This window comes from Ornithodoros turicata, chromosome 2, assembly GCF_037126465.1.
Source record: "Ornithodoros turicata isolate Travis chromosome 2, ASM3712646v1, whole genome shotgun sequence".
Lineage (NCBI taxonomy): Eukaryota > Metazoa > Arthropoda > Arachnida > Ixodida > Argasidae > Ornithodoros > Ornithodoros turicata.
The window spans coordinates 60,074,587-60,100,735 of record NC_088202.1 but is presented as its reverse complement, the minus strand read 5'-3'; the positions used below and the strand labels follow the sequence as shown (position 1 = coordinate 60,100,735).

Sequence of the window (26,149 nt, the reverse complement as noted above, 5' to 3'; positions counted from 1 at the left end):
CAACCCAACAAAATACCTAATTTCATGTGAAGTTATAAGCACCAGCTCCTTATGTTCTACCTTTCGAGACATAGGTGTGACACTTAAGTTATGAACACTACAAGCATGTGTTAGTCACTAAAGAACGGCGGTACAAACGGCTAAATAAAAGCCGGAATAATATTAGTTTCTAGTTGAAATGTGCTGCTGCAGAGTGACGGATTGAAACGATAAGGTGATGGCAAGACCGATTGATGATAAGAATTGAAATACTCACTCTGTGTCACGAGAAACCTTGCAAAAGAGATGCCCCCTCCTGGGTCTTCTTTCAGCAAGTGATCCAAGGCCAAGCGTGTCTTGGATGCCTTTCCACGCGACTTGGCCAGGAAGGGTGGTGTGCCCAGAAGTGACCATCTCTGCTGGAACAGATTGGAACCGAACAAATTAGGCAGGCGTCAAGAACACGTAAAACATGTTCAACAATCACGACATCGTACAAGTAACACCACATCGACAAGTACATACGCATATGAAGCACATCATATGTCCTATCCGCATGTTCTTAGATCTTTTCACCTAGGATACAAAATTTACAGCAGAACGGTTTAGCATTCAGTATCCTGAAGCACTGATGTGGGACAAAGAAGTAAATCTAACACATCAGCAATATAACTTACCTCCAGGTTACATCAGTGGGCATATGCGCACGGAGCTTGCTCAGTTTCTTATAGCCGCCAGTAGTTTCAAGTAACGGTGCCTGCAAATAGTACACAGGATCATTTTCCTTTTCGCGTGCAATAAGGCGAAAGTACGCGTCTTCTGGGAGTACAGTACGTTTATTTTTGCTCCGCCAGCGGGATTTGAACTTCTAATCTGCTCCGTGAGGGGCCCCCGTTGTGCCTAGTAAGGAAGACGTAATCGTGCAATAATTAAACGTGCGCTTCGGATACACCTTTCGGCAATGCGAAATATGATCACAGCGCGATGTGAGGTGAGTGTTGAGACACAATAACACTTTATACATACCTGAAACCTGCTGCATTTGGACACATGGAACTTGCATCGACTTCCCCGTCGCCATTTGCAAACGCCGTCTGTCAATTTGAAAATGACGTTGACGATGACGATGTGTGCGCCCTTCGCCATCGTTGACTCTGCAAATGCCGCCGACGCGGCTGCACTGCTGTCGGCAACATTGCGCGCTGCAGCCCTGTTCTGTTTCTTTTTGGCACGAATTTTTCTGTCCGTTTATGTAATCTCTGTGTATATTAGAAATCCGCCATGCTGTTCCCAGCGTAAGTAGGCTTTGTAGTGAAGAAGCTGGCAGTGTAGGCTGGGCCCCAGTGTCGTTGCGTCTCTGTCGCTAGTACACGCTGCACAAGTGTACTTTGTCATATTAAATATCCTGAACAGTAAAAGCTCCCGTCTGTTCGTGTCTGTTTTTCGTGTGTTCTTGTCTTTAGAGCACACGGTATGCTAAACAATGATATCCACTGTTTGTAAGACATCCCTAGGTGTGAACGTACAGCAGCAGATATGAAAGTTACAGATGTATGAAATTGGTATCTAATGAAATACAATGCATAGCAACACTGTGCCACCATATGCATGTATACATGTACTGCAATGAACCATTTATTAAAATTCACTGTTTCCAGCAAGCGTAGCACAATGTCACATACTGGAAAGCAATGTGACAGTATGGAGGACTACCGTAAAATATACAGCCGTTTGACCGTAATCAGGATTACGGACACACTACCGTCTTATTTACGGTGATAACGTCATAATTACGGCATATTTCAGTGGTGCCGTATTAATTACACTACTTGGACCGTATTTCCAATTACGGTAGCATACCTGTTCTTTTTACGGCAAAAATGGATTTTGACCGTAAAATTTACGGCAATTTTTTGCAGTGCACTCCCTTCTCTCGGATGTAGACCCCACACTCTCTCTCTCTCTCTCTCGAAATTCCTCCGCGACTACCGCGCCCTTTTAGTGCACTCTTCCACCGCATGAAGCTCAACGTTGCATTTACACCTGCCTTTAAACACCGTCTCGGCTCCACCACGTCTTCCCTCTGCCCCACTTGTGGAGTGCACGGCGACCTCTGCCTACGTCATCCTGGCTTGTGGGCAGTATCACCACGAGCGTGCACTGATGGAAGTTTCTATGCAACGTATTGACAAACGGCCGTTCAACCTCGCGAAGGATCCTCGGATCCTTGGTCGAACGCTGCCCACCAGATGCAAGGCCTTCGTCTTCTTGCGGAGTACTTGCGCTCCACCCGTCTGATGATGGATCTCTGAAAGTGCTCCCCAATCACCATCCCCTCATCCGTTCTCAATGTGCAATAGGGCAGTGTACCGCCTCAACGGCGGTGAATAGCCCACCTGATCATCATCCAATGTATGTGTGTGACTGGTAATTAGAGTTGTCACTCTGACTGAAAGACAGGTGAGCTCATGCTATTTTACATGTCCTTCCAGCGTTTTTGTCAGTCACTTACGACATACGTCTATTTGTTTCGTAGTCTCGTCGTGGAAAGCGTGGAAAGCGTCGCCATGCTTTTAATATGTCGTTTCTGTAGGTGCTGTGACTTTTCGGGATTGCATTTCTGTTTGGGCTGTACACCGAAATAAATCTTTTAAAACGTTAAAAAATCCACGCTTGAAATTCCACCTTTCAAAATCCATTTTCTGAAATAAACCGCTTAAAAATACACGCCTTCAAAATAAACGCTGTTAAAATAAATCATGGTTAGGCTTAGGAATGTAACGTCCCGCATGATAGTTCATGGGCGACACGATGTTTTTTTCGGCGGAACACGCTATTATGATGTTTCGTTCTCATGCTTGTACTGTTATCAATTACATTTCTTCAAATAACAACTTTGGATTTCGGAATATACAGTTTAAAAGTGATGAGGACGATGCGCGTATGAATACAGTACACACACACTTGACCCTTGAGCAAGCTTAGCTGTGAACGAGGCTAACAGGCTTCCGGTGGGGTGGGGGGGGGAGAAGATGGCTATAGCGGTGTTGAGGACGGATTGCGTTGCGACGGTCATTCGCACTGGATGTTTATGCCAGCTATCTGTTACACGTGGCCGAATTTAAAGTGGCGGCAGTGTGAGTTGAGCCTAGGTGACAGCGCCTCGAACCCGAACCTTTACGGCTGCCTCCACAGTTTTGTAGTGAAAGGGAACCCAGCTGCCCACATGCTCGCTTGATACGGTGGGCGTAAGTAGGATTCAGTGCCTTTATAATGCATTTCACGAGTTTGTGGCGAAACCGCGCGCACACACACACAAAAAAGAGAACTAAAGTCAGAGTCAGAGAGAGTACTACAGCTGGCCAGGATATACGACCAAAAAAATTCGTCAGCAGCCAAATCAGGAAACATCCCTCACTAGGTTGGCAACACTGCCCACGGGTCACATACAGACCAAGGAGGATATACATACTAGGAGTATAGATATATCCTCCTCGATACAGACAGGGAAACTACTTCCGGTGTAGCGAAATCCTCGTTCACAGTTCTAGCCCTGGCTAGCCCCAAGCGCGAGGAGCGCACTATTTTTCGTGGTGGACATAGAGCCGTCGGCTGTCCACCAATCAGGGACGGTGGATTTTAAAAGATTTATTTCGAAGCGTTTATTCTTCAAAGTTATTTTTCGGTGTTTATTTCGACAGCGTGGATTTTCTCACGATTGATATTGAAGAGTTTATTTTGAAAGTTTGATCTTTAAGACATTTATTTTTGAACATTTTATTTTTACGTGATTTATTTCGGCGTCATGCCTCGGTTTGCTGTGTGTGGTTGTAGATACTGGACATATCGTAGAAACTGGATAAACTGTAACTTAGTTACTTTTTTACGAGTAGTAACTTACCCATGAATTAATGAGGGAGAGTGTTCGATTCACATATTTGTCAGCTCGGAAATGTAAAATAACTATGTCATCCTGTGTTTTTTATATTCCATGTTAGAGCCGCAAGCAACTGTGGTTATGAGCGGCGTACAGATGTGGACAGATGGAGTGGGGGCAGGGGGGTTAGTATGCGTCCTGGGCAGACTTCATGGGGAACTGTGCCGACATTCGTCCGGAATTTCTTCGGAAAACCCAGGGAAAACCTCAGAGAGCACAGCCGGTGGTAGGATTCGAACCCACCACCTCCCAGTCTTCAGCACGACGTTGGCTACCACCAACGAGCGGGAAGATGTCAATGTGTGTTTGTTTGTTTGTGGCTTCAGGCTTTTGCGTCGGGTTTTGCTGTTGCCACTTTGATAAACTACTGTGTACGGGAGAAAGTCAGCCGGCTTCGCAATACTTGCCGCCTTTCGGGGTATGCATCGGTGACCTTCGATGAATTTCTTGAAGCCTTGGGAAACCATTATGTCGCGACGGAAAGACGCGCGGCGCCTGAAGCTGTACGTATTGTTTGCATAAGTCCCTGCCGGTAGAGGGTTGCAGCTATTGGGGAAACAAAGGCAGCGGGTTGAGCAAAGGCGGTATACACTAGAGTCACTAAATAAGCGACTCTACTAAAGACGACTAGGCCTGCGGAGAAATTACGGAAAGCACTTCATGTTTGTGCCTGGATTGCTTTTACTTCTGAGATGCCGCCTGAAAAAGTCTGAGAAAGGGCGAAAGAGTATACATGATTTGTTGTGAACTTTGGGGTTGTGCCCGAACACGGGGGTTAAAAAGGGCCTGCACCGAATGGAATGATGTTTTAGAACTTTTGGTCTTGGAACGAAATGTAAATAAATCGGAGTTGTTACTCTTGCTGCTGAGTGGCTGCCCTGCACCTTCCTCTATGGCCTCGCGTCTTCCCACCACCCTCATTCACGACAGCTTTGCTTCGGACTTCGTTCGTCAACGGCGGAGCCCGGGGTCGAAAGTTGACTGAGGGCCTTCTGACCTTGCTGGTGCAAAGACACTTCCAAAGAGCGACATTCCAATGCCTATCGCCCGGCATCGTTTTTAAGTACCGACTACAAAATTCGATTTTCAATCTGGGCTGTTCTCATACTGGCCCAACCTTTGGTTAATGCATTGAGATGTTTGACCTATGTATACAAAGCCACAAGCTAACGGGATTCTATATACAACATTTTTTGCACAAGGAACAAACTTGATGGTTCTGTGTTCAACATTACAGGCAGACTCTGGTTTCGACAAAGGCGTTAAACGATATAACCTGAAGTTGTTCCTAAAGAGCAGACGGACCCCCATCGCATTGGACATAGCCTTCAAATTATGTGAAATCTTGTGGTAGTACGGAACTACTGCAATTTTTTTGTTTTTGACATTTTCTTCCCCTATATGGCCCATTGTATCACGTATGATACGGCCAGTTTGCCACTGCCCTATTCTGTTACAAACGCCAAGTTCAGAAAGAAATACCCACTGTACCACTCATGATACGTTTCGGAATGTATTTCTCAAATCGCGCTTTCAGTAGCGGCCGCTAGTAGGCCCATAGTCGCACTTTAAACATGGCTGCCAGCAGCAACTACGATAGCGGCATACCCAGCCGATCTTTTTATGGCCGTGCTGCAAAAACTGCAGGTGAGTGAACGTTCCAGGTACTTGAAACTTATTTCTGGGATACTTTTGAAGTGCCGTGCACAGAGTTTCAAAACTTTGCATGTTTACAAGTTGCATTTTTGAGCGCACGAAGACCAGCGTATCACCTGTGATACAATGGGAACTAAGTTCTGGATATCATTGCCTTCGCTCACGAATGTGCATGCGGAAGTTTGTTTTGAATCTATCAGTCATTCATCATTACGTTGCGCAGGTCGCACGGCTCGTGATATTTTAGAGCACATCGCGGCTGGTGATGACATCAGCGATGTCAGCGAACTGTCCGCAGATGACGACGAAGAGTTTACACCGGATCCAAAGTCTCCTCAAGCTACTTTTGATGCCGCAGAGGAATCGTCGGATAATGAAGGCGGTGAAGAAGCTGATGAGCAAGACAGCATCGCCAGAGGTGGTGCATCATGTGCCTCTTCGGTGGACAATGGAACATGGAAAAAAGAACTGCTCAGGGGCAACCCAGGGACTTTCTCAGATGAGTTTTCTGAGCCTGATGACATGGACACACCCATTGGGTTCTTCAGGAGGTTTGTGACCACAGATATGCTGGATCGTCTTAGTGAGCAGACAAACATTTACAGTACACAGGAAAATGGTGACTGTGTGGCCACAACAAAGGAGGAACTGGAACAATACCTGGGAATTTATTTGCAGATGGGGTTAGTTCAGATGCCTACTACGCGATGCTACTGGGAAGGTGGTACACGGTACGCTCCTGTTTGTGATGTTATGTCAAGGAACAGGTTTCAAAAACTGATGCAGTGCATTCACATAGTGAACAACATCGATGTCACGGATGATGACAAAAAGGACGACAAACTTTGGAAGCTCCGTCCGTGGATCTCAAGCCTCCAACAAAACTGTGCTTCCATTGAACAGGAAGAATTCAATGCTGTGGACGAGATCATGGTGCCTTTCACAGGCCGCAGCAACTTGAAACAATACATTCCCAATAAGCCAACCCCTGGGGTTTCAAACTCTGGGGCCGTGCAGGAGTCACTGGAATCCTCTACCAATTTGAAGTGTACCAGGGTCACAGCAACAAAAAGTACGACTTTGGTCTTGGTGGAGACACAGTCCTGGAAATGTGCTCAGGAGTTCCACAGAACCGAGGGTTCAAAGTTGCTGCCGATAACTTTTTCAGTAATGTAGGCCTGGTTGCAGAAATGAAGAAAAGAGGCATCGAATATGTTGGTACATTGCGCCAAAACAGACTGGCTGGATGCAGACTGAAGTCTGAGAATGAGCTAAGGAAGGAAGGGAGGGGCTCATTTGACTACCGTGTTGACAACACTCGTTCGCTTTCGGTTGTGAGGTGGTTTGACAACCGTGCTGTCACACTTATTTCGAACTACCTCTCTGTTGACCCTCTCGAAACAGTAAGAAGGTGGGACCGAAAGAAGAAGGAGCATGTTGAGGTCCCACGCCCACATGTTGTTGGGGCTTACAACAGTTTTATGGGGGGAATAGACCTACATAATTACCTGGTCTCCCTGTACAAGTACTGCATAAAATCACGACGTTGGTACGTCTACATATTTTACCACACGATTATGATTGCTGTTGTAAATGCGTGGAACTTGTATAGGAGGCACTGTGCGCAGCTGCAGATGAGACCAATGAAGCTCCGTGTATTCATTGCCCATGTGTCGAACAGCCTAATGAAGGGTGGGAAAAGCATAAGGGGACGCCCATCATCTCTGTCAAGCCCCAAAACCAAGAAACGGAAGTTCACAGGTACAAGCAAGGCCCTTGTGAATGATATTCGAAAGGATGATGTCGGACATCTTCCAGTTTTCTCCAACAGCAGGCAACGGTGTAAGAACTGCCCCCCGAGTGCCAACAAGTTCAGCTTTGTGACATGTTGTAAATGTAATGTGAGCCTGTGCTTTACGAAAGAACGAAATTGCTTTTATGAATTTCACAGAGCTTAGTGCCCGTTGTATCACATATGCTACATCTCATAATTTCTATGCTGTGTGAATAAAGTTCAGTTTTTTTGCACTTCTCTTGTCTAGGAGGCATACTGGACTGAATGCTGAAATCTCAGATTTTTCCTATGATTATTTTGTGATGTGGGCTTTACAGGGTTAACGTTTCGGGCGAGCTTGAAACTGAGCAAGAAGATTGTGCTGTATTAGCTTAAACTCATAACCTGCTCTTTGTAATTTAGCGGTCTGTAGCTTGAGAGCACTGAACACAAAATGCGAGCAAGACTTGGTCAAGGCACTGGTTATCAAGGAATTTATCAAACTATTTTTCACCAACTTAGAATGGCAACTCCTTCTTGGCAGAAGGTTTTTTTTTATTTTTTGCACCACATTCCCAGCATAACCCACCTTGGAAGTGTAAGATCAAATCTAAAAACTTCAACCTCCCGTCGGTAGGATGCTCTTCCGTAAATGTTAATTCGGGGGCCGATTCACGAGCCACACGTTGCAGTTCTACCAAGCAGGAGCGGGAACGAGACATAAATATCAGATCATCGACATATCTAGCCACCAAAACAGTGTCATGCAAACAGATATTTACAAAAGCATGTAAATGATAGTCGAGGCAACCTAAATAGATTTCAGATAAGAACGGTGCAGCAGACGAACCTATGAAAACACCATCCTTTTGGGTGCATAAAACGCCATCTATGAAAGTTACATTAGAATGCAAATACAAATTCAGCAATCCAAAAAACCTGTTATTGCAATGCCAGCGTAAGACTCTAAACGTACCAAATATGCGTTCAAAAGATCCGAAACCCGCTTCAACAGCAAAGGTTTCCTAAGAGAATAGTACAGATCTTTGACATCCAACGACATCGTGGACATTTCAAAACCATGAAACGGCAAAAGCATTTTGACAAAATCTTGAGAGTTCCTCAGAGATAAGGAGTTGGGTACATCTAAAACTGACAATGATTTCTGGATGAAGTTTGATACCAACTTCTGCCAAGTGCTATTTTCATTCAGTACAATTCTAAGGAGTATAGATTCGGTTTATGATCCTTCAACACAAATTTTGAAGAGAAAGTGCAAGAAGCAGTTCCTTTGATATACTCTTTACCAAGGCTGACATTTCGTTTTCATTCAAAATATTCAAAACATCCCGTTTCAAAGTTCGAAGGTTCCCAATGAAAGGCACCAACAGCTTGTCAATCGCCTCCGACCGCTTTTTTTAAGAACTCTTCTCTCGGCAGAACTCCAAAACGGAAGCCTATCAAAAGGCCGAAAATCATAACGCCGAACTATCATAAGGCCGAAAGTCAAAAGCCCGAAAAATCAGAACGCCGAAGTGTCAGAAGGCCGAAAGCCAAAAGGCCGAAAAATAATAAGGCCGAGCAATGAGAAGGTCGAAAGTCAAAAGGCCGAAAATCAGAACACCGAACGGAACACCGAAATAAAACGGCCAAAGAAACGAAGACCTAGTGTAAGCATCCCTGTGAATGACCACTGAAAGGGAGTTGCTCTTTTCATTAAAAAAAAGCAATAAACTATAACCTCGTATTGCCAACCTAATCTAGCAATAATCTATAACATGTTTACTGCAAAAAGAAAGTGTGTGGTAGGTGAATGCCAGTGAATGACTTGTATCACTCAATGGATGAATTGTAGAGGAGATGGTGTTTCTCTACATTTGATAACCCGAACCTGATTGCCACCGTGTACAATAAACACACAATAACACAGTGGTTGATATCTCTACTTTTCCTTTTTGTTTTCCCCTAAGTTATAGAAAGTACTTTATTAATGCGATGTTCTGTGAAACGGTTTATTTGCTGTATTATTTCCCAACAAGTTTATTCTATTTCACTGTAGAGCTATTTTTTTTATCCTGGGTTCCTCATTTGTCGGCGTTTCGATAATTCGGTTTTGTGACTTTCCGGCCTTGTGATTTTTCGGTGTTTTCATTTTTCGGCCTTCTGGTTTTCAGCCTTATGAGTTTCGGTCTTTTGATAATTCGGTCTTGTGAGTTTCGGCCTTATGATTGCCACCCCTCCAAAACTGCCAGATTTGTCAGTTTGAAACAAGACCAGATTTTTAGCCTGCAACTCCTCCTGTGCCGCAACAACAGAACGGGGTTTGACACTGTAGCGGGGACCCGTGCAATGGGAAAGCTTGGCAATCAAATTTTAAATGAAAGCATGTTTCTGGGAACCACATTGCAGCTTAGAAGCTATGAGGTCCACGTCAGAGATGATGTCGAACTTTGAAGGTTAAGGCAGAACTTTGGCGTTTTGGAGATAAGGCCTGTGGGGTGCGACGACAGATGCACACTTGCAGGATTGACGGGGAGAATTGATGAATGGACCGGCTCTTCACGGCTCCACCAGCTAGCGTGCATTTACGCCATTCTGTCAATGACCTTCCCTCAAGCAGGCTTCACAACTTTGGATTTTACCTCAGTGTGGTCTTCGTCCCTTCCGATTCTACATCTTTATGCACAGTGGACGTTGTGCAAAGTTGGTCACAATTTGGCCCAACTCAGGGCACACGTGTGTTTCCTGAGTTTGCGTCTCCTATCCAAGGAAAAGCCACCGCCTCCGGGGTCCTTCTTCTTGGAAACTTTCAATACAAAGAAAATGATTCTGCAAGTTCATAGGCAAGCTCTCCGAACCCAGATAAATGATCTGAGCTGCGCAGCGAATATGCTGTGTGGCCTACTTTTCGGTCCGCACTTTCAGCATACCCAAGAATTTTCCCATTGGCAAAGTTGTCAAGAAAAAGAATTGGCTTCTCTTTGGTCAGTCCTCCGTCGCTCGGTTCCCAAACCTGCTGCAAAACGCCGTGAAGAGCCGGTCCATTCATCAATTCTCCCCGTCAATCCTGCAAGTGTGCATCTGTCGTCGCATCTCACAGACCTTCTCTCCAAAACGCCAAAGTTCTGCCTTAATGTGAAACCTTCAAAGTTCGACTTCATCTCCGACGTGGACCTCATAGCTTCTAAGCTGCAATGTGGTTCCCAGAAACATGATTTCATTGAAAATTCGATTGCCCATTGCACGGGTCCCCGCTACAGTGTCAAACCCCGTTCTGTTGTTGCGGCACAGGTGGAGTTGCAGGCTAAAAATCTGCTCTTGCTTCAAACTGACAAATCTGGCCGTTTTGGAGTTCTGCCGAGAGAAGAGTTCTTAAAAAAGCGGTCGGAGGCGATTGACAAGCTGTTGATGCCTTTCATTGGAAACCTTCGAACTTTGAAAAGGGATGTTTTGAATATTTTGAAGGAAAACGAAATGTCAGCCTTGGTAAAGAGTATCAAAGCAACTGCTTCTTGCACTTTCTCTTCAAAATTTTTATTGAAGGATCATAAACACAATCTACCCCTTAGAATTGTACTTAATGAAAATAACACTTCGCAGAAGTTGGTATCAACCTCCATCCAGAAATCATTGTCAGTTTTAGATGTACCCAACTCCTTATCTCTGAGGAACTCTCAAGATTTTGTCAAAATGCTTTTGCCGTTTCATGGTTCTGAAATGTTCGCGATGTCGTTGGATGTCAAAGATCTGTACTACTCTTTTTATAGGTTCGTCTGTTGCACCGTTCTTATCTGAAATCTATTTAGGTTGTCTCGACTCTCATTTACATGCTTTTGTAAATATCTGTTTTCATGACACTGTTTTGGTGGCTAGATACGTCGATGCTCTGATATTTATCTCTCGTTCCCGCTCCTGCTTGGTAGAACTGCAACGTGTGGCTCGTGAATCGGCCCCGAATTAACATTTACGGAAGAGCATCCTACCGACGGGAACTTGAAGTTTTTAGATTTGACCTTACACTTCAAATGTGGGTTATGCTGGGAATATGATGCATCAAGTAAAAAACCCCTTCTGCCAAGAAGGAGTTGCCATTCTAAGTTGGTGAAAAATAGTTTGACAAATTCCTTGATAACCAGTGCTTTGACCAAGTCTTGCTCGCATTTTGTGTTCAGTGCTCTCAAGCTACAAACCGCCAAATTACAAAGAGCAGGATATGACGGCGGATGCAGGATATGACGGATTAAAGGCGGTGCATCACCACTGACGCTCTATGGGAATCTCCATACATTTTTCAACTCTCGTAGCGTCGCGAAAATTTGGTTGATCTCCGTGCAACTGCTTTTAAATGGAAGAGGATGCTTAGATCTAGTGCATGATCGAAGCAGATTTTGCGTTTTAGACTCAGAAATTTTTATATCGTCGTCGAAACGTTTGGGAAAAACTATATTTCGAGATTCCGCTCGCTTACAAAATAGAGCCGCCCAAAATCGAAAATCTGGCTCGATCACGCACTAGAAAAACATATCAAGAACCAATACCAACAAAAAGATTTTATCTATGTTAAGCCGTTGACTCGGCACACGAGTTTTTGTCAGGTATGGTCATCCGTCGAGTACGTCCCTTCAGAATGGGAAGCGCAGTGCTGCCATCTATCATCGAGTGTGTCGTCACAAGCAACAACAATTTGACCGCTGGAAATGATACACCGCTGCACGTGGCCGGAAGACGACGAGGCCGACGTTGACCATGACGCGGGAGCACGAGCACGGGGAGCGTAGCCCAGCCCCAAATTTTGTTTATTGTTTGTTCAACGATGCTCATTTTCTCGGGGAACAGTAGATGAAACTTATTTGTCTTGGAATTCCCAGTCGCAGCCACAGAAATGTGAAAGGATCATGCTTGTAAAAAAAAAAAAATAGTGGCGCTGGATAGGTTATACAGTGAAATCTTTTCTTTTACACTGGATGCCGGAAACCTGGCAGCGCTTTTAGCACTCATCCAGTAGGGTGTCAACGGGAAGGGGGGTCTATTGTTTCATGGGACAACTTTACAATAGTTATTTGAACCGCACTGGGTATCCCCTCGTCCCATGACGTGGTTAGGAGCGCGGATCAAGTACCCTAGACCATTTGGAATTTCGGGCGGCGGATGGAGCTGGTTGGGGCAGATTTCAGACACTTCCATATTGTTTAGTGTACAATAAGGTACAGCGGACAATTTGATGGGCAAGTGTGCAAATATGCTTCGGCTGAGAAAAGTTATTCAGGATCGAAGTTGAATCAGAATGGAAGCTGAAATGGAATCGGAGCACTTGGAACCCAGGTCGAAGTACGGTAAATAAGTGGATAGAAATGTTGGCTCCCTCAGATTGGGAAATGAATATCAGCGTTACGACTTCATAAGCGAGCACTGGGATGGCAGAAGCGTCAAAAACCGGCGGCACGGCAAACCCACAGTACCGTCTTCCTCACACCGTTACACAATGAGGGCGTCAGGGCGGACACTGATGAACGTGAGCATATGATGCCAGTAATACCTTAGTGGTACCTCAGAAAGTTATACATGTGTAGTTGCTCGCACGATGAAGCAAAGATTACAACACCTGGATGCTCACGTGCGGATCAGTAGCTTCAAGGCGCTCGGAATCTATCACCCATTCAGTTGTGCACTTGCGGACATGGAAGTCGTTTCTGAACGCAGAAAAGGACTGCGCAGTGAACTAACACTGCAGTACAAAATGTGCACACTAAAGGCTGGGGCTGACACTGAGGTTCCACCAAGCATCGTACAAGATCATATGGACGTGAACACCGCTGTAGTCTTGGGAGTCCTCTCTACAGTGGAACGGCATATTGAGCCTATGATCAGTTATGTGCCGCACTAAGCATGCCGTGTATGGTGACCGGAACATTCGCGAAATATCAGGACCAACTGGTGGACGGTAGCAAGCGTACAGGACAGAGTCACGTACCGGAACTGAGGAAGTGCGGTCTGTGGAAGTGCGCGCATGTCTACTGGTACCAGATCCACGGCCAACTCCACGTATAACCAACCGGCAGTACTGCCTCTTCGTTGTAGGTACTGGACGACGCCTTTCGGAACCAGAAAAGGGTGGTGTACCTTGCGCGAATTTATAACGATTACCTCCTGCCAGAGCCTGTTGACCCTCGCTATCCTCGAAGCATGCGAATTAGGGCTCCCGATTACAGAAGGAAGTACGATAAGCCAGAATAATTGTAATCAGTGTACCGTGTGCCTTTTGCTAATCGAGACAAGCTCATGTGATGTCGGCAGCCTCGACGAGGACGAGAAAGAAAGCTAGAGTGGATTTCTGGAAGTTCCTGCGCGGATAGGCAAGGTGACACTCACAATGACAATTTGTTATGAAATGCTCACACTCCGAGATCCACGAGCTGAAAGTCATCTGCAGCCGAATGGGACATCAAAGACCCAGTTCACGGCTTGCTGATCTGTACATGGGCGAAGTCTGGGGCCGTGGTTAGTGACGACCAGGATGAGCACAACAGACCCGAATTATATACTCGACCAAACTGGAAACCTCCATTCGCACTTTACATTCCAAGCAGCTGTATGGTCCACGCTCACACATTTTTCTCCTCTACCCTGCTTTTCTTCCCTTTTCTTCTTCTCTTTTGCCTTTCTCCTCCTCCTCCACTGATGTCCAATGATATGGGAAATGCTATGCAGCCTCTTCGCAGTTTTATTTCATTTCCGTTGACTGTGCAAGTAAATGAAGCGTTTTGCACCACCACAACGTGGTCTGAAATTTGTAAGCCCAGGGTGACAGGAAATAAAGAAAACAGGTTGCGGTTTCGTTTCGCAATTTCCGAGTAATGTCGGTAGGCTATAACATGTCGACACAAACTTGTTTCAACCGCGTCCTCTCCAACTTAGGTTTTTTGTGTTCCGAGAGATTTAGTTTGTTATATGCCCAAGCATTGCAGAAATCACACGAAACGACTGTGACTAACCCTTCGCCCGACAACAGCACAGCACGGAACAGCAACAGATCAACGAAGAAGTTCAGGAGACAGCTGGACAGCCTGTGCGCATTCAAAGCCGCGCCACTAATTGTTCCGTCTGGCTGAGCGCGATATGCGTGTTTACAGTATTGGACTTGGCATGGGTGAGCACGAGCGGTCATATGTTTGCACAAGATTTCGCTTGACCCGTCGCGCGCCAAGAGAAAACAAAAATAACACAAAAAGAAGATGTTACATCAGCGGTACTGCATTTCCAAGCAAGCGCCAAAATGTTGTGAAGCGGTGACTACGCAAACCATTTCGCTCGCTGCGCCATCCCTCGACTGTAGACGACGAAGTGCCGGCTATGATGCACGGCCTTAAGCTAATACAGCACAATCTACTTTCTCAGTTTCAAGCTCGCCCGAAACGTTTAATGGAAGAAAATGAGAAAAAAACGTCGCAGTAGTTCCGTACTACCATAAGATTTCACATAATTTGAAGGCTATGTCGAGTGGGATGGGGGTCGTCCCCTCTTTAGGAACAACTTCAGGTTAGATCGTTTAACGCCTTTTTCGAAACCAGAGTCTGGCTGTAATGTTGAACACAGAACCATCAAATTTGTTCCTTGTGCAAAAAATGTTGTATATAGAATCCCGTTAGCTTGCGGCTTTGTATGCATAGGTCAAACATCCCAACGCGTTAACCAAAGGTTGGGCCAGCATAAAAACAGCCCAGATTCAAATTTGTCGGACCATCTAAGAATCTGTAATAATTGTCAACCCCTATGGTCCCAGACGGAGGTGCTGGCGTGGGAACCAGACAAGCGAAAACGTCTTTTGAGAGAAGCGTTGGCCACACAGAGTGTGGGCAATTGTATTAGTGTGCCGTCTGTATGTATCCACCCGGCCTTCAAGCGCCTCCTCTGACCTTCCTTCAACTCACTTTGTCCTCAATTTCCTATTCCCCTCTTTCTGTCTTCCCTCGCACCGTCTACATGTTGATGAAGTTCGTTGTTATCAATTAAACGTCTTGCTGGTTTTGAGCCTTCGTGTTTGTGTTTGTTTACGTGTCTTGCCCATCGCTCAGGCTTGCCTATCATGGAGTAAGAGTAACATGATTTTCATATTGCGTTCTCCTTCGCGTATGTCTAAATCATTTTCTTCCATATATCAGTTTCGGTTGGAAGCTTGCCTGTGAGGGAAGTAGGGCGCCTCTTCTCTGTTCTTTCCCTCATGATTATGTTGCACTGGCAATTCCTCTTTTCTCGAGTTATCGGTGTGATGCGTGGCAGGTTTATTGGCTCTATGAGTGACGCCCTCCGGTCCTTCTGAAGCAACAGGAGAGCCCTTCTATGGCAGGATCATATTACTAACACTGTTCTATCCCCCCGAACAGCATTTTCAAAACACTGTTTCTTGTACAAACAAGAAAAACAGAGGAATATTGTTGTGTATATATACAGCGAGGAGGCACAATATATATTCAAACAAAATGATAGCGCCTCGGCGCCTCCGAGGAAACGATGAAGAGTTTCCTTCAAGTGGCGATCCTGCATATTATATACGCAGTGCCTCGTAATATAGGGTAAGGTGGGGCAAGACGAGACACAAATGTACAAATGAATACCACTCTTTTAGTTTTACTGTTTAAAAAATGACCAGAGGAGCGTTCTGTGCTGTCTAGAGGTTCCAAAACATAGAGAAAAAAGAAAACACTAAGGACTAAAAAATACTAACGACTAACCGTGAGATAAAAATATACTATAGGAAGTTCAATACTCGGAATTGTCTCCTTTTTGGCCAGACCCTCGAGCAACAAGCGTAAGCCACCTAATATTTGGCTCATCAGCAGTTTCTAAATTACACATTGTCGCATCTTGCCCCGTGCGTATCCTCAGATACAGTAATTTTTCTCTTGAAAACTGGAAAATCCAGAAAGCCCATGTTTTGCATATCCCTAGATCAATTCAATAAAGAAATATAATATGGACCTACATTGACAGAATAGGCCTGCGGAACGCTAGTGCAAAGATGTCAAGAAAAAAGGACAATAGAAAATCGCGCGCTTTCGGCTGGTCTTCATTCTCCAGCCAAAAGCAACCGATTTTTTTTTCTCTTCAACGCATACACCAATCCACAGAGAATTATCTCGTGCAATAAGGCTGACGTGCAGAGCCACCTATGGGTAAAATATTAACTTCATGTAGCGACGCGCCTCCTCAGACAGGAGCTGTCGAGCGAAAAATGTGTCGTTTTCCCCCACCTTCCCCCACCACATTGCATTCGCATTACATCGCAGGTAAGGTTTTTCATCCCAGTCCAGCCCCTGCACCAACCGGCCGTTTCTTTCTTACACGTTTGTCTACGTGTTTGCAGGAAGCTAAGAATCACACGAAAAAGAAAGACAGAGAAATCCAGAAATATTAAGAAAGAGCTCAAAGCGTAAAAGTCATGTACTCCGAAGTCAACTACGTAAAATTTAGCGTTGCCTGAAACAGAAACACAATACATAGGATATAGAAAACAAGCTGACACAAGTCCTCCAGGAATGCTGTACCATTACTAATGCGGCCGACAGAACTCCAGGGAGGACCATCGGCAGAAAACACGACCTATTGCTTTCTAAACGCATTTGGGGCTCCTCATGTATTATGTACGGGGGCGGCACATTAGGCTCGGTGGCGAGGGAGTCATAAGACCATTTACCACTTTATTTCACTGCTTCTGTTGCCTTGCTCTGTCCATACGCATGCATTTGTAGAAATTTTGCGTATAACTGGCAAAGTATACTATTTTGCAAAACATGGACATTGGTTAGGCTTACGACGAGCAACTCACATCAATAGAAGGCATCGAACTTGCATTAGTGTTCAGGACCACGCAGCGAAAATCTTGTTGAAAAGTTTGTGTGAATTTGTATGTAACCCAATTTAGCACTCTCTGTCGGTGAGATGCGAGCCAAAGTGACAGCTTTGTTCAGCGCTAGGAAAGTGTAGCAAATTGTGTAGTGCGCTTTTATTATTTTTTCTCCAGGCGACGAGACCTGATGTGAGCAGTTGTGTTGCGCCAGTACGCGAGTGCGCTACTGGGTGTAATCACGGATGAACAGTATTAAACACGTCGTATTTAACAATGTTTATGTTAGGTTGTTTATGAGCACCTGAACAATAAAAAAGTTGAATTGAATTTATGTCATTAATTCACATGTTTATACGTAGGTTGTCTTAGTTGTCTTTGCCTCATTTATATCTAATGCTATAGTTTAGTTTTGATCTCCTCAAAGGGACTAGGAAACGACTTTTTCCTGGACACAAAAAGTTTTCCGTTCGTCAAGAGAACGGTTTCCCAACGAAGTACAGAAGCTGTACGTAGCTGATACACCTGGCGGCGGGACAGGGCGAACAGCGGCAGGTGAGAAACTTGATACTGTCATCGCTCTGCCCAATTATGCCACCCGCAACGTCTCCGCTTACCGCATGCTATGCCCATGATTGCCCGACGCTCTTTTCTGCGAGCAATGCAAAAATCCAACGAAAGGACGCACCGAGGGGACCAAGGCGTCGGGTAGTTAAGAAGCGAGAGGAGGAGCACTAGAGGAAGAAAAAACACGAAGGAGACATCTTCCACGAAACTCTGGGGTTGCATATTCTTCTCGAATATGCACGGTTTCACACAGCACGTTTGCAACTCGAGAGATCCCTGGACTGTCTTAGCAGCTGACCCTTTGAGGTCGTGAAGGTGCTGTGCGAATGGCCTGTGATTCATCAGAGTGCCAGAGCGCTCACACATCCCTTTTCTTAACGGCATAGCAGAGCTCTCATCTTCTTAGGAGTTTTATTGCGAAGCATTCTTTAACTACTAACACCGAAAATGTGTACGTGTTCTGGCGTATCAAAACTAGAAGGTATACACGAGCCGCGTGTAAACGGAGCGCAAGTACGCACTCCTTCACAATCGCACCCGATTGCCTCCGGCGCAAGGAGATACAGCCGCGCCGCGCGTACACGGAGCGGTAGTACGCACTCGCTCACATTCGCACCCAGATCAATGCAAAACCTATTTCTAAGTGGCACGCTGTAGTGGCGCTAACGTCAATGATTGCGTCGTAAACCGTTTATAAAACCCTATTTGAGGCACTCGATCGTTGTGTCAGATGAGATGGGGCCTCGCAAGCGGCTACCACCCACAGAAGAGGAGCTCCATGACCGGAAAGGGCACAAGGCGACGGGACAAGACCAAGTCTGTGTGCCGCTTCAATGCACCGTGCTGGCGCATGGGAGAAACTAGTGTCCTCAACCCAATATTGAAACAAGACGGTAACAAGGCCGGCAATAATGCAAAGACGTTCAAGAGCGTCGTATCGGTGGTAGACTGCGTCGTAAGTTGCGATGTGACTATCTGGCATCGTAATAAAATCTGGCCTCTTCTTGTACGTGACGTCGTAGAGAACCAGCGAAGTGGTTTTTTTCTACTAGATCTGGAGTACGTTGTCCGGCGGCAAGGCGTGCTCACATCTCCATATTTTTCTTCTTCTAATACCATCGTCATCATCAGGGGTTGCAATCGTGAGTGATTATAAATCGTGACGCTGGGCCGTGCGCACTAGTTTCCGTTTCGCTGGTTGTGGGTAAGTTTATTTCAGACGTTACACATTTTATTCTACAACGTTTAGGAATCGTTGTACGCATAACTCTGTCTCTAGTGCAGGGCTCGCCGGTTACCGGCTCGCGGAACGGTTGAAAATGAGGAGTTGGAAAAGTTGACTTTTCTGTCATTGCCGCGAAGCCACAGTGAATTAACACCTCCATATACGAAAAATATCACAACGTACCACCCTTGTTATATCATGAGATAACACAATGCAAAAAGTCACAAAATGCCACAAAGTGTTATCTTCTTTTGTTTTCGCTTAATCTTGGTACAATCAACAGCAGTAATCGAAGTTATCGTCATTCTTTCAGCTTTATAGTACAGTTGCCATGCGTTCTATCGAAAAACGGAGGTCGTCCCACCCTAGCGCACGAGTCTAGCTTTCCAACGGTACCCTATCTTCAAGATCATACATACACGAGCGCCGGAATCTTGGCACAAGAGAAGTGGTAGCGCAGCCTTGAAGAGCGGCACACTTTAACTGGAAAGAATTTCCGTTGTCGGAGTTTCTCAACAGAAAGAACAATTTCAGCGAATGTTTTATGGGATTTACGAGAAATTCATACTCATTCTAAAGGCGTACTGAACGTCCCCTTTATGAATTCTTGGTTGTTGGATGCGATGTATTGCACAAGCGCTAGTATTGCTCTCGCGGAGAGTTGTACACGTTAGTTCGAAAAAGTAATTGGTTACCGTTACTATTGCTCTTGTTGCAAAAGGAATTTTTACTCCTACAGAATACTCGACTATAAATGTTATCAAACAACGGCTACAAGGGCAACGTTTCACTTGTACCATTACTTCCAATTTGAGCAAAAGATTTGGGCTTTAGTGTACTCAAAACACCGTCGCCCCAGTGAGCGCGACTGCTGTCAAACGTGGAAAAATCAAACCAAATGACTGCACAGATATTTCATGCGTGTATCTATAAAGGGTGCATCACAAGAAGCAGGCCAAAACTTTCATAAATTCACATTACGTATCTCCTCAAAACTGCACTGCATTTTCCTATTTGCGATGTGGCCTGCTCAGACGTCATATTAGATAATTTTAGTGTACCGTACGCTATCGCCTTTGCGTACGTAAGGGATAGCGTTGGTGGTTCTGCGCTCGCGCAAACCATAGCGAGAGCTTCGCGCAGTGCCCAGAACCACCACACTATCCCTTGGTACGCTATCGCCTTTGCGTACATAAGCGATAGCGTGGTGGTTGTGCGCACTGCGCGGAGTTCTCTCTGTGTTTTGCACGTGCGCAGAACCTCCGACGCTATCCCGCGGTAACGTACGAGGCACTAAAACTCACTATTGTTTGAACAGCCAGTGGTAGTCGTAATGAGTTTTCAAAATTAATTTATTTTGTTAATAAAAATAGGTTGGTTGTTTAAATTAGAAAGCGGTAGAGTGGAGACCTGAGGTCGGCTGTTCGCCAAAATGGGCAGCGAGCTTCTGTGGTGCAGTACGAATGGGGTAAAAACTCAATGAATGCGTGTGTTGTTGCGTTCCGTTTTACATGCGGCCGATTTTTCGTCTGTCCCTCGCCGTCTCACTCTCTCTCTCTCTCTCTCTCTCTCAATCTGCTGGTTGGCTGTTCCTCTGCTGGTTGACTGGTGCACTGCCGAGATAAGGGCCGCTATCACGCTCCTCTCTATTTCTTCGTTGTCTCGTCCTACATCGTAGATGGGAACTTCTAGGAACGACGACGAAGATTAGGTCTACTGTTGATTTCATTGCATTACAGTGCGGGGATATATCACGCATCGCGGAATGGCATCGAGCGCATCGAGAGGGATTGAACATAGCGGAGAGGGGGACATAAAGCGGTCGCGCCTAAAACGATACTTCGCAGGACGCAGGGATATTTTCCGTTTTCCAATCTTTTATAGTGCACTATGGGAGATCGCTGCTGTTGCGGCTTAGTGGCGTTAAAGCTTGGCTCTAAACGTTTCTAATTGAACCCACCGACCCATTTTTATTAATTTACGAAATTAGTTACGGGAGCTCATTAAGGCTTGCGCTGACCGTTAAAACAATATTACGCATAAGTAGGCGTAAGGCGTAGTGCAGTTTTGAAGGGAAAACGTAAAAGGGATTTGTGCCAATTTTGGCCCGTTTCTCTTGACGCGCGCCCCTTCACTAAACGAACCAGAAACACCAATAATACGCATAAATATATTTATATCACAACCTATAATATAGTAGGAATACATAATCTAACATACGAGTAATATAGAGGTGACACAGTCGAACCCCATGTATCCGGACTTCACTTGTCCGGATTCCGCGCTATCCGGACAAGAAACATGGGGACACATTTCAATCCATGTAATTTGCCTTCATTTATCTGGACTTCAGTTTTCAGAACAGGACAAAAATTTCCAGAAACCGGGAAGGAAAATGCCCAACAACCACCTTTAGTTATCCGGTGTTGAGGCAGCGACAATGTGCCACCTACATTTTTTTTTTTTGGGGGGGGGGGGGGGGGAGGACAATTTCGAGGAATTTTCCCCTTTCCCATTGTACTCGTCCACAGCATATTCATCAGTCCAGTCTTCTGCTGATGATCCACTGAAAGCTGTTCACTTGCAGACAGGGGCGGATCCAGACCCTCGGTTGGGGGGGGGGGGGCAGTTTCTTTGTCGGAGCGCGTAGTGGGGGAGGGGACAGAAAAAATTCAATGTATAAACTGACGTTTTTTTTTGGGGGGGGTGATCGCCTAACCGCCCCCTCCCTTGGATCCGCCACTGCTTGCAGAGATGCGTTTTTTAATGCGAGAACTAAGTTGGACATCTTCTACGCACCACTTCTGCGGTATATCACAATTGACCGGCATGATGACACTTGGGCCGTGATTAGGGATGAAGATGTCATATTTGGCGAATTCGCGTGGTCATTTCGTGGCAACACGGCCTAGCGTTCAGAAATTGCTAGCACTGCGCTAGCATTGTTCGCGCTGGATCACGCGACCGTTGCCACCCGAACACGAGTGCCAGGAATCCAGCGGTTTCAGTCGCTTGGATCACACTAGGGGCATCGCGATCTTTAGTGCTCCGGGTCCGTCGTCTGCTAATTCATGTTAACTTCGGCGAGCGGGCCAATCTATGCCAATGCGGGCCCTCGCAGTGCGGATGTGACGACACCGGGTACAGTTGGGCAACACGCTGCCCGGCCAGGGCAGGACTGGGCAAAAAAAAAAAAAAAAGCGCTAGCTGTCAGATTTCTGTTGCTAGGAAAACGCCACGCGAGATTGCAACGTTTTGACCATGCGAACGCAAGTGCTCAGAATCCGTCAAAGAAATGTTCCAGGAAATGAGCACGCGAATTCGCTATAACCTTGTCGCTTGCACTCATGACCGATATGAATCTGATGAAGTGAAGGACCCTTTTCTGTGACCCTTGAGAATGCGCTAAAGTTAGCAAAAAACGGCTCGGGCATTTTTTTTTATAGCGAAATGGTACTGTTTTTCAAGTTAACATAATCAGTGGGCAATTCCAGGAATTGACTGAAGTATACCCCAATGGCGGTGGACAGATTTCTATGTATTCCGAAATCAACACTGGCTTTGTTGGCAACTGACGGTATGTCTGCTCTCGAGTTTCATTTTTACGGATTTCCCGCTTTCTGGATATTCCGCTAGAAAAAAAAAAAAAGAAAGAAACAGTACCGACCGCATTTATTAGTAGCAGTAGCAAAGCGGGAACCACATATCAACATCGACACTGCTTCGGCACGAGGGGATATATGTTCATTCGATGGAAAAGACAAAAAACAAAAAACTCAGAGACAGGGGAAAAGTGAGTCTGACGCAATGTCAACTTGCTGTTCCATTGGAAAGGAACAAGGAGCAAAGAAAAATAAGGGGAAGAAAAGAGGAGTCAACAAGGAAATGGAGAACGGAGAAAAGAAAATCTAATCTGGTGATTTGTCACTAATTCAAGTGTTTGACCCATTCAGGGGATGTTTTTAAGTTCTGTGTCTCACGGGAAGTGGAGTACTGCTTTTGTCATACTCCACTGGGGGGGGGGGGGGTGCATTACACACGTTGTTTCACCTAACGTGATAAAAAATTCGAACTGTCGCCGTACTCGACGGGGGATTGTGAGACTTTCGGCAATTACCTTCTGGAATCTTTTGCGGTCATTGAGGAATTTTTAATTGTGGAAAATTCAACCCAACTTTGAAGATTGCCAAGTCGACCTCACCTTTTTTGCTGAAATATGAAGGCCTTTACGAATAACCGCAGACCCAACAAAAACTATGCACAGTATCGCAACAGAAATAGTCGAAAAAACAATAGTAAAATGCCGCTTTGGCCCTGCCTGCTTGATTGTCGCAAAGAAGCGCGCACGGAAAGTGCGGGGGACAGGAGGAATTGTTTCCGCCTCTTGTTTTGCATCCCAAATGGCGGCAAAAGTTTCCAGAAGGTAATTGCCGAATGTCCTAGAATTCGCCGGCGAGTACGTCGCCAGTTAGAATTTTTTATCACTTTAGGTGAAACACCCTGTATATAGAGACCGAGTAATGTCACCCAATAAAACGCTGTTCATCCCAAATCAGCTAGGCACCGTCAGAGAATGGCACGAGGAGCGGTGTATCGTTCACAGTACAATAGGAGATGTGGCGTATCTGCCCCTACATCGCAAATGGTGCAGTTTGGGGCTGACCGGCATCAGCCCCATCTCATCACAGTCTCTTTATGTGTGTGTGTGTGTGTGTAGGGGCAGTTTAGAGAGTTTAGGTGATGCATATTGAACGAAAGTGACGGGCTTCGTGCAACGTTAAGACACAGACGGTCGACGGTCTCTTCGAGATCAAGTTCGCGCGACGACAAGATCCATCGCCGTGTCGATGGACAGCAGAAATGTGATGGGAGCAACAGCGTCCTCCGGTGAACAGACGAGTGCCACTGATACAGAAACATGGTAACTGGAGTTGACAAGCCCAGATGTAAGTGGCGTGATTGTAGTCGAGTCAACTTCACCGTGAGCGCGTCACATTGCATACATTGTCAGCAAATCGAAACTATCGAACACATCCTGCTTCATTGCTGTGTATATGCTGTGGTGCGGGAGAAATACTTTGGCCATTGCAGTTCTCGCTCACCGGGTCTACTTAGCTCATGGAATACGTGTAAGCTATGACGTAGGGTCCTCAATGATAATGAATTGTGAACCTGCCGGAAGTCAGCATATGCCAGAACCCCGGACAGTCCAGAAATATGGCACAGGACGCCGATTCTGAATGCTGCATTCGTTCAGCTTCGTTTGTTGGTTAGTTTGCGCGGCGGTTTGTCATTGCTAAGCGGTCTGCCTGCCGATCTGGCGGCATATTGCTCAGGGAGATCCTGCGTCCTGGGCCGACTTCATAGAACTGTGCTCACATTTGACGTACGGCGCCTGAGAAAAACCCAGCGAAAGCACTCAGACAGCACAGTCGTGCCAGATTTCGAACCTGGTGACCTCCTAGTGGAAGGCGAGCATCTTAGCCACTAAGCCACAGGAGCTGACCGTTCAGCTTAAGCAACAGTTGTCTTCATAATTGGGGTACGTCCCATTTCGCCTATTCCTATTTCGCCTAATTCGAGTTACCGAATGAAAGAGGCAGGAGGGTGACTGGCGTTAGGCGAAATGGGACTGCCACACAATCTCATTAGGCGAAACGGTACTGGCGACAACTGGACATTACGTGCCGGCCCTCTGCATGAAATGAATGTGCTCATCAGTCGACAGCCCTACGCGTAGTCCTAAGGAAGGACGCTTTACATTTCGAAATCAAGGCGTGTACGATATCACTAACATACATCGGCGAAACTCACTGATGAGCGTTCGCATTCATCCTTACTCATGCTCAATGTGACGAATGAGTTGAGCATTGTGAGCAAACGAAGAGGCTTGGGAGATAATCGGCTAAAATTGATTAGACAAAATAGGAATACGCGAAATGTAAAGACACGGAGAATTGTCCGTCAGTTTACTGCCCTTAGGTGTCCGCAGCTACACTGAAGACTCACAACGGGTATGAGTCAGGGTAGTTGGTGACAGTTCATAGTGTAGAAGGATGTTGCAACGAAGACACGGGCAACAAGGTTAAGGAAGTGAACACCACGACTGCAAACTCTCAACTAAGTTCTATTGGCGCCAACAGAACTGCACACAGTAAACTGGAATGGATGACATGTGAACGTACTTCGGGGGAACAGCACGTGTCAAACAGGGGGAATTCCAGGTACACGCACTGGTTTCCAGTCATGGTAGAGATAATCCCGTTCACGGTCGGTGAACACAACAGACGGCGTGCTAACACATGTGTCTGCATAGTCAATAATAAAGAAAACTTCAGCAATCTCTCTTACTCTTTGATCAGAATGTTTAAACAAAATTTGTGTGACTTCAAAAATGGGGCCCTATGTGCAAAGGTGAACCAACGTAAGCAAGTGTTTGGCTGCAATGTGAAACATCGTAGGCCGTACACTGAGTGCTCACAGGGGGTAGTCTACTGTAGCCCGCTTCAGTGTGGAAAATTCTACATTGGCCAGTCTGGCAGGTGCTTGTGCGGCTTATGGAGCATGCAGCTTCTCTTAATCGTACTCCGTCAGGGCATCTCGCTAATGATCGCTTTCCACGCCGAGACTGGGAGGTGACATGGGTTCGAATTCTGTCGTCAGCTGTGCTGCCTGGGGTTTTCCCTGGGTTTTCCGAAGACTTTCGAGACGAATGTCGGCACAGTTCCCCCTGAAGTCGGCCCAGGACGCATACTAACCCCCCTGTCTCCCACTCCTTCCTGCTGTCCTCTCTCCATCTGTCCACGTCTGTACGCTGCTCATAGACAATTGCTTCGCGGCGCTAACATGGAATCTTTTTAAAAAAAGAGCATCTCGCTCCCCAAGAACACACGTGGTCCTCAGGATGTCCCCACAGTGTCATTGTCCTTCGAGGTTATCCCCAGAACGTGATGAGGATAACACTCTCGGACTGTCCGTGAAGAGTCATTCAGGTACGTCCTGTGCCCGTCCCTGTGGGTAGCCTGCGGGACGAGAAATATTACTTTGTTTAATTTACCTGCTCAGGCTCCCTAAACACATTTGTTTTGTTCTTTGGGCCGATCCTGAGACCCGATTGACTTTTTTCTGAAATAAAAGGTTGTCCATAAAAATGGGTGGTCCAAATAAAGG

The 26,149-nt window shown here is 45.9% G+C and overlaps 1 protein-coding gene and 1 long non-coding RNA gene across 4 annotated transcripts in view; both read right to left on the bottom strand.

The window, feature by feature from the left end:
• The window catches only part of LOC135385474 (uncharacterized), a 531,071-nt gene that overhangs the window by 117,888 nt on the left and 387,034 nt on the right, over positions 1–26,149 (bottom strand). The window lies entirely within an intron of this gene.
• LOC135383584 (uncharacterized) lies at positions 584–1,090 on the bottom strand. Its single transcript, XR_010419953.1, has 3 exons — positions 1,006–1,090; positions 814–879; positions 584–736 (listed from the first exon to the last, which is right to left on the bottom strand). It is a non-coding gene; the product is annotated as an uncharacterized LOC135383584 (long non-coding RNA).